Raw genomic sequence first — 12984 nt, 5'->3', positions numbered from 1 at the left:
CTTGTGTTTATTAGTCAGCTCACTAGCACAAAATCAACTTGTATTCTTTGCATTGACATGTATTGTGTTGTCCAAGACATTTCTTCACGAATAGTGATTGGGGTTGTTAGAGCCTCTACAGGACTATATTTGATGGAAGATAAGAAAGAACAATAAGACCTGTTTAGTCACTATTTTGACAAAATTTTAAAGTTTCCCTTTGTTTCATCAGTTACAAGCTGCAATGCAGTGGATAGGACTTTTGATTTATGGCATTTCAGACTTGGACATGCTCTAATGGAGAGAATTAATGTAATAAATCAGCATTTTCCAACTATTAAATGTTCAAATGATTTGTTTTATGAAATTTGCCCTTTGGCTAAGCAAAGGAAACTATCTTTTCCAACTCATGTCCAAAGCACCAAAAGAGCTTTTGAACTAGTTCACATTAACATTTTGGGGCCTTATGAACACCCCACAATGCAATATCAAAGATACTTCCTCACAATAGTGGATGATTATACTCGTTTTACATGGATTATCCTCAAGAAAAGCAAAACAAAAGTTTCAAGTATCATAACTTCATGTAATGCTTTTGTTCTAAGACAATATGATCTTACAATTAAATGCATAGGAACTAACCATGGTCAAGAATTCAGACTCACAGATTTTTTTGCAAAAACAAGAATAGTACATTAGTTGTCCTGTGTAGAGGATCATTAGCAGAATGGAACAATAGAGAGAAAATATCAACATACACTGATGGTGGCTAGAGCCTTAATGTTTCATTCAAAGCTTCGAGTCATGTTCTGGGGGGATGTAGTCTTAACTGCAATACATGTTATTAATAGAGTACCTATTAGAGTCCTTAAAACAAATCCCCATATGAATTACTCTGTAAAAGACCACCATATTATGCATATTTTAGAGTCTTTGGATGTCTCTACCTTGACTTAAAATAGAAAGAAATTAGATAAAAGAGCCAGTAAATGCATATTTCTAGGATATCCAAACAACATTGAAGGGTATAGAATCTATGATATCAATGCACAGAAGGTCCTAATTTCAAGAAATGTGATTTTTCATGAAGAGATTTTTTCTTTTCATACTTTACAGCACAATTCAACATATCAGACATTTCACACTTGAAAGGTATGACAGATTTCTTGACTTTTTTTATTCAAATCCAACCAATTTTCATCACCAAAACCTACAACCAGCTGAAATAGGCTCACCTGACCATATACCATCAAACCATGAACCTACAACATCAAATGTAGATGATTTGAATTAAGTACCTTTGAAATTGCTAGTGATCTTACAACTAGCAGCACTAATGAGCAGACACTGTCGATGACACACAAACACCAATAAGAAAAAGCACCAGGTGATAATTCTATTTTATAGAATTATTTAGTCTAATTTTGTTATTAAATTTAGCTAAGTCCTTAATTTTTAATTATAATTTAGTTGTTTTTAGTTGTTTTTATAATTAGTTTAATTTTAGTGATTTATTTTAATTTTATGTTTATCTATTTTAAATTGGCGATTATTTATTAGTTTTTATGCTTTTGTAGGATTTAAGGTAATTGGGCTTAATTTTGAAAAGTAAGGTGTTTGAAGGACCCATAATTCTGCTTGCATATACTTTGGTATTTTCCCCATAACTCTATATACAGATATCCAAATGATACGATTATTATGCCATTAGAAAGCTAGGAGATAGAGCTACAACTTTTATGAAGATCACTTTGCCTAGTTCTACATTGAAAACTGAGAAAATCGTATAAGAAGATGACTAGATGTAATGCTGCGGGAATGGCAATTTTGAGAGATGATATTTGATGTTTGGGCCCCATCACACTTCTAAGCCCCATTAGAATGAGTAGGTTAACTTAGAAAATTTTAGGTTAGACAACTTTTGGAGATTCAAGATGCCGAAAGTTGAGGCAGAAACTCGGAAAGTAAGGTTGCAATCAATCGGTTTGTTTTCTTCCTTTATTTTTCTTGTTACTCTCAATGATTGAAATTTATATAATGCTATTTGTCTTTACAATTATAAGTAGCTCATTTTCTTTTTCTAGAATTGCAATTGAACTCACATATAATCTAAATTTTTAATCTCTTTCTTGGTTATCTTTAATAGGATTTGAATTGTTTATTCCAATTTATTCTTAATGCTTTTAATTGTCTGATCATCAATTAAATTGATTTAGGAACCTAAACAGACCTGGGAAACATAGTTTAGTGTAGACTAAAATTGGGATAGCATATGATCATATTAATTGATTTGCGTATAGGATAGGAATATATCTATAAGCCATATGTAACCAAATTAGAATCTGAATTTAATGAGTTGATTTTAATTTCAATTCACATAGGGATATAGTGTTTTGATTAAAATAAATATTTTCATAAAACGAGTCGGGAGACCCTTATAAATAATTGAGGACTCTATGTTAGCAATTCAATCCATTGAAAGTTAAGGAAGAGAGTTACGATTTAGATGAAGTGTGAGGGATATTGTAATCCTAAGCTTGTTTGATTTAATTTTTATCCAAGGTATTATTACTTTGATTTTTCTTTTCAGTTTAAATTTGGTTAATTAGTTTTAGTTAATTAATTGATTTTGATTGTTTGGAAAAGATTAAATTGCTCTAATTTTAACTCTTAATAAAATTTTAGATCAATTCTCTATGAGATTGATACTTTACTTACTGTTATACTAACTTTTTCGATACGTATACTTGCGTAGGTAAAAATTTAACTGATACTAGGCCAAAACAACTTGCCAAGTATCTAGAAACATATCAACTAGACTTACCACATCAAACTAATACCATCACTTCACATCCAATTACCAAATACCTTTCTTGTCACCAATTGTCACCTATACAGAAATCATTCGTTGTTCCTTTATCAATTGTCTTTGAACCAAACTCTTACCAGGAAGCTGTAACGCATTCTCATTGGAAAAAAGCCATGGCTATTGAATAGAAAGCATTGGAAGACAATGGAACATGGAGCATTGTACCACTACCTTCAAACTGTCATGTTGTAAGGTGTAAATACGTGTTCAAGGTAAAACTAAATGCTAATGGCAAAAAGGAAAGCTATAAAGCACGATTAGTTGCAAAGGGATATAACCAGATTGAAGGCTTTGACTATCAAGAAATATTTAGCCTTGCGGCCAGATAAACAACAGTAAGGATGTTTTTGCCTTAGCAGCAGCACACAATTGGCATCTGTCACAGCTTAAGATAAACAATGCCTTCTTGAATGGTGAACTGATAGAAGAAGTTTACATGGAGTTACCATAGGGGCATACAATCAAGGGGGAGTACCCTGTTGGTTCAGGGTTAGTTTGTAAGTTACACAAGTCACTTTATGGACTTAAACAAGCCTCAAGAGCTTGGGATTCAAAATTCACTGCATCAATCGTAAAGTGTGGTTTCAAATAATCGAATTCAAATTATTCACTCTTCATAATGAAGACACAAAATGGATATTTCATAGCTCTTTTAATATATGTTGATGACATATTGATGGCTAGTACTTCCATTCAAGCAAAAAACAATGTCAAGAATTACCTAAGCTTAAAATTTAAGTGTAAAGACCATGGGAAAGTCAAGTACTTCCTAGGACTTGAGATAGCCAAATCACCAGAAGGCATATCAATATGCCAAAGGAAATATGCTCTAGATCTTTTGGAATAACACGGGCTACTTGGAACAAAGACTGCAAATACACCAATTGACTACAACCATAAATTAATCAAGACTAGTGATGAAGATAAGCTGACAAATGCTACCAACTACAGGCAATTGATTGGAAAATACTATACTTGACATTTAGCAGGCCTCGATATCAATTATGCTGTATAGGTGTTTTCACAATTTATGGACAAACCTGGACTTCAACACCTTGTAGCAACTCACAGAGTCCTAAAGTACATCAAAAAGGCACTAGGTCAAGGAATTCTAATGAAGTCAGAGAGTAATTTGAAAATATCTGGATACTTAGATAGTGATTGGGCAGGTTGCCCTAACATAAGAAAGTGAGTCACAAGATATTGCATTTTTGTTGGTGATTCATTGGTAAGTTGGAAATCAATGAAGCAATTTGGCGTGGCCAGGAGCTAAGCTGAGGCAGAGTATCATTCAATGGTTGCCACTTGTTGCAAGATCATGTGGTTGAAGTCCTTAATGGAAAACTTTCACATGGATCACTCTGAGGTAGTGAATGTCTACACAAACAGCCAATCAATAATATACATTAGTAAAAACCCGGTGCTTCATGAGAGAACAAAGCACATAGAGATGGATTATCATTTCATTAAAGAAAAGGTAATGACAGGATTAATTAATCCCCTATACATCTCAACACAGTCACAACTATCTGACATCTTCACCAAGGCACTCCAACGAAGACAATTCCACTTCTTGATGAGCAAGATGAATGTTCATAACATCCACAGTTTATCTTGAGAGGGAGTATCAAACATTGATTGAATCAGTAGTGTGAAATAAGCTTTCCCAAGAGATACAAACATAGAAAAGAAATGAAGAAGACTGAAGTCCTTGACTGGGAAAAAGAAGGTAGAAATAGAGGACCAAAACTCCCCGTTTCAATAAAAGGCCAAAAGAGTTCAAAACGCAGTATTTTGATTGAAGTTTTTTAAAAGTTAGTTAGATAGTAATTATTAGTTAGTTAGAGACTAACTTTATTCTTTTCCAAAATCAATTCAATACCTGTACATATATATATATATTGCCTAGTCATACTCTGACCTATCAATGAGAATATGACCAGACAAATTCTCTTCACCCTTGCGCCGTTTTTCTTCATCTTTCATATCTGGCATTTCTGACATTAACCACACTAATTCTACCAGACATGCTAGCAAAGGGCGACCACAGTGCCCTCTACCGTTAAAAGCTAGAAGGCTCGTTGGATATACCTAAATTGAGGGGCACTCAAGGTAGATTGACTTAGTTGATTTTGGCCTTGAGAGGATGCCTTTGACCAAAGATTCTTTTTGAAATTGTAATGAAGCTTAAAACACAAAAGATGAGTGACCGAAATGTCAAAATAACAATTTTATATAGGATGGAGCGTTAAAGTTGTCCAAACTGAAACAAGAGAAAACACGAAAAAAAAAATGCCATAATCTATCAATTATAAAATATCGTAAAAATTTCTAAATCAAGAAATTTCTACTTATGTAAATCCAATTGCATTAAAATTAATCTCTCTAAGAATGTGCTTGAAAGATAGACTTGAGATGTAGCAAGTATAGCTTTCCATGTGGTTTCAGATATGTTTCATTTGTCTAGGAACAGTGGTATTATTGCTTAAATCTCACAGATATAACTTAAACTTAAATTGGAAACAAATTAATAATTCTGATAGATTCAGAAAATTCCTACTTTTGCAAATTCATTTGCAATAAGATTAACCTCTCTGAAAATGTGCTTGAAAGTGTCGTGACGTGCGGGTCCGGGAACCCGTCCGCCAGACGCGGGCAAAAATTAAATATGTGTGGGTGTGGGAGTCGCCACCAATCTTTTTTTATCTAGGCGTGATTGGTCACCTATTAACCCGATTCTTAATCGACGAAGTCCTAAATTAATTTTAGGTCCGTCGAAAGAACGAGAACTGGTCCACGTTTTTTAGAGATGGGTTCGGGAGTGCGGTTACGCACGGAGAAGGGTTAGCACCTCCGTGACGCCCGTTCTACGAACGGTACCATTTTAATCTTAAGTTATCTTAATATAGCCTTTTCTTAGTTTAATCCCTATTTTATTAATTAAAATTTTTTATTGAATTGTCAGACTGAGTTTTTCACTTGGTCTTACGTATGCATATGATGCAAGCGTAGAATGATGTCGTGACTTGTTTATTTTAAATGATGGAGTCGGTAATCTTTTATTGGAAAATTATTCGAAGACCATCCCAACGCTTTGGTGAAGTCTCGAAATCCTCCTCACCTAGAGATATCCCCGGAAGAACTCGTCTCTACGAGCTCCTCGGGGAAATCCCATCATCGGGATTCCCGCGTCATATGCAAAATAAGAGTGGCGTGCAATGACAGAATAAAATGATGGTATGCACGCGTTTATTGATGATCTAAAAATTTTGATTATTTGTTATTTTATTATTATTATTTTTTTATTTATATATATACTTTATTTTTTGGTCTTCTTTCTAAATCAATGTTTGTTGTTGGTCAATTTCTACTTGATTACAAAGCTTGCCTAAATAATTAATTAATTTTTTAAACGATTAGATTAACTTTATTTAGTAATATTTATTTGAATTAACAAATTTTTTCTACATATATTGTTTTCTAGCAATGACTATTTGACTTAATGGGTTTTGAAATCTAGAGTTCAGATTTATCCCGACGCTTCGGTGAAAATCTGTCTCTAACTTCGCACCCGAAAATATCCACCGGAAAGAGGCAACTCTTTACCTCCTTTTTGGTGGTAATACTCAAATATTTGTTCCAATTATATTATTTATTCTTCATTTTATTATTATCATATATTTTTTTATTTTTTTATTTTTTATTTTTTTATCTTAATATAATATAATATATATATATATATATTTGCATCATGAATTACTATTATTATTATTATTTTTTTTAAACCTCCAAATATATTCATAATATTAATATTTTTTATTATTTGTCATTGCTATTATTTACATCTATATTTTCATTTTCATTTTTATGAATTTTTATTTATTTACTTATTTGATATGTCCTTTTAGATTATGCATTTTTACCATTAATTTTTTATTACTATCATTATTTTTTATTTTATTTTTTTATTTTTAATATTAAATATAAGTGCCCATATTATATAAATATTTATTCCTAAAAAAAAAATGATAAATGCATTTAAATTAAAATGGGCTAGACCCAAGCAAAACAAAACAAAAAGGGTTATACCTTGTTGGGCTACGATTGGCCCAACTCGGCGGCCCGTGGGAGCCCAAATCCAACACCCCGGCCTGTTTCTGGAAGCCCGCAAGGTAAAATCCAAAACGCACCGTTTTGATGCCTGCGAAGCCGCTCAAAACGACGCCGTTTTGCCTGGTCCTTCCAGCTTCTGCTTGCCTCTCTGAAACGACGCCGTTTTGCCCACGAACCCTAGGTATTTAATCGCCTTTTCTCTCTTTCTCTCTTCACTTTCATTCCTCACTTTCTCTCTCTAGCAGCGGCGCCCTCTCCCTTCTCTCTAAAAACATCTCTTCTCTCTCTTCCGGCGCCGGCGTCCTCCCCTCTCCTCTCAGATTTCTCTCTCCTAGCCGGCGAATCACTTCGCCTTCCGTTGCCGGCGTCAAGCTCTCTCCTTTCTTCTCTCCGCCGGCCGTTCTTTCTTTTTCTCTCTCTACCGCTTTCTCTTCTCAGATCTCACCCCTCTTTCTTTTTTTGTTGTTGTTTTTTTTCTTTTTTTCTCCTTGTGGCTAACTGCTGTCTTTTCTCTCTTTTTTTTTGCAGGGTTTTAAAGAGTCGGGTTGTCCAATTTTTTGGACAACCCGGCGAGGGGGGTTCTGGCACCCCTGGAGTTGGTGGCCAGAACCCCCATCCCCCGTAGTGGGTGGGGGATGGGACGGCGAAGGGGGTACGCCCAGCCATCCCGATTATTTATTTATTTATTTTATTTTATTTATTTATTTTATTTAATTTAATTTATATTTATATTTATTTTTTATTTTTTTAATTTATGTGTCTACAGTTGCCCCTCTTTGCACATTCTTGAGAATCAAGGATAGTGCAAAGACGTAGACACCACATTTGGCTTATCTTGAAGCCAGTTGGTTTAATCAAATCGATCTAGAATCGACTTATCTCAAAATAAGTTCGATTTTAAACAAAAATGAAATTTCTAGACTTGATCTGGGCTTGACCCATGTTAGAACAAATTCAATTAAAATTCTTAGACTTAATCTTGGCTCGACCTATCTCACAACAGGTTCGATTTGAACAAAATTAAAATTCCTAGACTTAATCTAGGCTCGACCTATCTCACAACAGGTTCGATTTAAACAAAATTAAAGTTCCTAGACTTAATCTAGGCTCGACCTATCTCACAACAGGTTCGATTTAAACAAAATTAAAATTCCTAGACTTAATCTGGGCTCGACCTATCTCACAACAGGTTCGATTTGAAAATTGAAATTCCTAGACTTAATCTAGGCTCGACCTATCTCACAACAGGTTCGATTTGAACAGAATTAAAATTCCTGGTACGATTTAAACGAAATTAAAATTCCTAAACTTAATCTAGGCTCGACCTATCTCACAACAGGTTCGATTTGAAAATTGAAATTCCTTTGATGCTAACTTAATTGGAATAACATGAAATGAAAAGACTCAAATCCTTCCATTGAAGTTTTACAATCTCAACCCTTTAGGTCGAGTGACTTTCTACCTTTGACGCTTGGAACATGAATTAATTTTGATTCTTGTCGAGTGCATGGCTAGGCATGTATGCATGATTGACATGATATAATGTTTTTCATGTTTATGATTAAGGTTCCAAGACCTTCTTGCTTCATTCGATTTTTTACTGCAACTTTCGATCTTCTTTGCCTGTTTTCTTTCCTTCTGTAGAATTCAGGTAACTCTAGACTTTCCCTTAAGTACCCTCTCCTTGACATCTGGCTTTGCCTTTGGTTCAGGGCTCTGCCATTCCTTTTTTCATCATTAAGTCTTTTACTGAACAATGAGTGTAACTTCTTGCTTAATTAGTTTATTTCTTTTACCAATCATCATTCATTTCTATGACAATCACTATGTGAATCATGGGATGGTAAATAACGAAAGAGTTGAAATAAAGAGGCGAAGAAAAACTTCATATATGAGGAATCAAATAGTTCAAGGTGAACAGAATTTACAGGGCAGACATTAGATCTTTTAAATAATGAACACCCAGACCACCAAGAGAAAACAATCTGATATTCGACTTCAAGAATTGTCCTTGATCGATGCTTTGAGCAAATCTGTAGGTTGCAGATTCCTTAACTTCCCCTACTTTGTGAAATTATGGAGCTCCATCCATGGTGTATTTCTACCTCAATTTTTAGACTGGCATCCCCAAATTCCATTCTATCTTCATGTTTTTTGGCCTCAAGCCGCCCTTTTTCGGGTTTTCGGCATGAGCCTCCTCCTTTAGGTACGAGCTGCCCTTTTCGGGTTTTCAGCACGAACCCCCTCCTTTAGGTAGGAGCCGCCCTTTTCGGGTTTTCAGCACGAACCCCTTCCGTTTTTTTTTTTTTTTTTTTAGGCATAGTACTTCTTCACCGCATCCGCATTTATTGGATTAGGCAGATCTCCCCCATCCATGTCAGCCAAAATCAAAGCTCCTCCTGAAAAAGCCTTCTTTACCACGTATGGCCCTTCCCAATTCGGCATCCATTTTCCCCGAAAATCAGTTTGATTAGGGAGTATTCTCTTGAGAACCAACTCTCCTTCTCGGAACTGCCTGGGATGAACTTTTTTCTCGTATGCTCGCATCATCCTTCGTTGGTACATCTGACCATGACAAAGAGCCGCCAGCCTTTTCTCCTCAATCAGATTTAACTGTTCGTAGCGGGAGCGGACCCACTCAGCATCTTCCAATTCCGTTTCCATCAACACCCTCAATGATGAGATTTCTACTTCAACAGGTAGGACTGCTTCTGCACCGTATACTAATGAGTACGGAGTTGCCCCGATGGAGGTACGCACAGAAGTTCGATATGCATGTAGGGCAAACGGAAGTTTCTCATGCCAGTCTTTATAAACTTCAGTCATCTTTTCGACAATCTTCTTGATGTTTTTGTTGGCTGCCTCTACCGCTCCGTTCATCTTCGGACGGTAAGTTGTCGAGTTATGATGCTTGATCTTGAATTTAGTGCAAACATCCTTCACCATCGCACCATTCAAATTGCTTGCATTATCCGTAATGATCCTTTCTGGAAGCCCATACCGACATATGATCTCTTTTTGGATGAACTTGCACACCACCTTTTGTGTCACATTGGCATAGGAAGCTGCTTCTACCCATTTTGTGAAATAATCGATGGCCACCAATATGAATCGATGTCCATTAGAGGCTTTTGGCGTAATAAGTCCAATCACATCCATTCCCCACATTGAAAATGGCCAAGGTGCTGTGAAAACATGCAATGGGGCTGGTGGAGCATAGATCCTATCAGCGTATACTTGACACTTGTGGCATTTTCGAGCAAAGTTTATGCAGTCTGATTCCAATGTCAACCAATAATAACCAGCTCTCATAATTTGTCTAGCCAACATATGTCCATTAGCATGAGCTCCACAAGTTCCTTCATGGACTTCTTTCATTATTTTGTTGGCTTCCGCAACATCCACACATCTCAAGAGTACTTGGTCTCGACTCCTTTTGTAGAGCACTTCTCCGCTAAGGAAGAAACCCATTGCTAGCCTTCTAAGAGTTCGCTTGTCATTATCCGTGACATTCTCAGGGTATGTCTGGTGCTTGATGTATTGCATGATATCATGATACCACGGCTTACCATCAACCTCTTCTTCAACATTCAAGCAGTGTGCGGAGACTTCACGAACTTCTAAATCAAAAGGGCGTACATCGGCCGCCTCTTTTATTTTGAACATCGCTGCGAGGGTGGCCAAAGCATCAGCAATCTGATTCTCTTCTCGAGGCAAATGGTTGAAGCTGATTTCTTTGAACTGTTTGCTTAATTCTGTGACCAGCTTTTTATATGGAACTAGTTTAGGATCTCTAGTTTCCCATTCACCTTTCATTTGACATATCACTAAAGCCGAATCTCCGTAAACATCTATCGCATCAGCCTTCATATCAATTGCTGCTTGTAATCCCAGTACCAACCCCTCATACTCCGCCATATTGTTAGTACAATTGAAATTCAATCTCACCGTGGCTGGATAGTACTTCCCATTTGGAGAAATCAACACTGCCCCAATTCTGTGCCCCAAAGCATTGGATGCCCCATCAAAATACACCTTCCATGGATTAAGTTCATTGGGACCAACCTTTTCTATATGCAAGACAGCCATCAAATCTTCATCTGGAAAGTCGAAACTTACAGATTCATAATCTTCATTAGCTCGATCTGCAAGGAAATCGGCGATGGCGCTCCCTTTGATTGATTTTTGGGACACATACACAATGTCATACTCAGACAATAGCACTTGCCATCGAGCTATTCTTCCGGACAGGTAGGGTTTTTCAAAAATATACTTGATGGGATCTAATTTCGCCACCAACCATGTTGTGTAATACAACATATACTGCCGGAGCCTCTGAGCGGTCCACGATAGTGCACAACACATCTTTTCGAGCGCAGAATATTTGGACTCATACTCCATGAATTTCTTGCTCAAGTAATATACGGCTCTTTCTTTCTTCCCAGTTTCATCATGTTGTCCCAATACACATCCCATAGAATCCTTGTTCACAGTCAAATACAGAATGAGAGGTTTTCCGACCGTCGGTGGCATCAACACCGGTGGATTTGTGAGATATTCTTTGATTTTATCAAAGGCTATTTGACATTCTTCATTCCACTCTCCTGGGTCTCGTTTTCGAAGCAGCTTGAAGATTGGATCACATTTGCAGGTGAGCTGGGATATAAATCGAGCAATGTAATTCAGCCTCCCTAAAAATCCTCTCACTTCTTTCTGCGTTTTGGGAGGTGGTAGCTCTTGAATAGCTCGTATTTTATCCGGGTCCACTTCGATTCCTTTTTCACTGACTATGAACCCCAACAATTTCCCAGAGGTTACACCGAAAGTGCATTTTGCCGGATTCAACTTGAGCTGGAACTTCCACAATCTCTCGAACAGTTTCTTGAGATTGACAGTATGATCCCTTTCTGTATGAGATTTTGCAATCATGTCATCCACGTATACCTCTATCTCTTTATGCATCATATCGTGGAACAAAGCTACCATTGCCCTTTGGTAAGTGGCGCCTGCATTCTTCAATCCAAATGGAATTACTTTGTAACAAAACGTTCCCCACATGGTCACGAACGTTGTTTTTTCCATATCTTCGGGTGCCATCTTAATCTGATTGTAACCAGAAAAGCCATCCATGAATGAGAACAAAGCATGTTTTGCCGTGTTGTCCACAAGAGTATCAATATGTGGCAAAGGGAAGCTATCCTTCGGACTCGCTCTGTTCAAATCCCTATAATCGACGCACATTCGAACTTTTCCATCCTTCTTAGGAACTGGAACTATATTAGCTACCCATTCAGAGTACTTAGCCACCTCTAAAAATCCAGTATCGAATTGCCTTTTTACTTCCTCTTTAATCTTCAGCAACATCTCTGACTTCATCCTTCTTAACTTCTGTTTAATAGGCTTGCAATCTGGTTCCAAAGGTAACTTGTGAACAACCATGTCAGTATTAAGACCTGGCATGTCCTGATATGACCAAGCAAACACGTCCACATATTCACGGAGCAATTCTTCCAGCTTCTGTCGTTCATCGGATGACAACGAGGTGCCAACCTTAACCTCTTTCTTCTCTTCCCCATTTCCGAGGTTAATCATTTCTATGAGTTCCTGATGAGGTAAAATCTCCTTTTCTTCCTGTTCCAACATTCTCGACAAATCAGGGGGTAAGCTATAGTCATCCACCTCCTCTTCATTTTTCAATTCATCAATGTTTGGAATTATCTCAAAATCGATATTCAAATCGTTGTCTAGATTGTCTTCGTGTTCATTATTTAAAGACCTGCAAACAGGTAAAGTTGGATGGGTGTATGGGCAAGTATTTATTGGCTAAAAGAATAGATGAAAAGAAATATGCAAAAGATTGATGAATTATGAAACACATTATGCATTGTCATTTATTCAAATGATGAAGGTAACAGAAAGCCCTACTTAAACAGGAAATTAATCTTAACACCCTTGGGCATAGGCATTTAGATAAATTGTTCATTACACTTTGGAAGACTTAAAGATGATGGGCAGTTCCGTGG

The sequence above is a fragment of the Theobroma cacao genome, chromosome 3 (assembly GCF_053813885.1).
Source record: "Theobroma cacao isolate CCN51 chromosome 3, ASM5381388v1, whole genome shotgun sequence".
NCBI lineage: Eukaryota > Viridiplantae > Streptophyta > Magnoliopsida > Malvales > Malvaceae > Theobroma > Theobroma cacao.
This window is presented reverse-complemented; position numbering follows the sequence as displayed.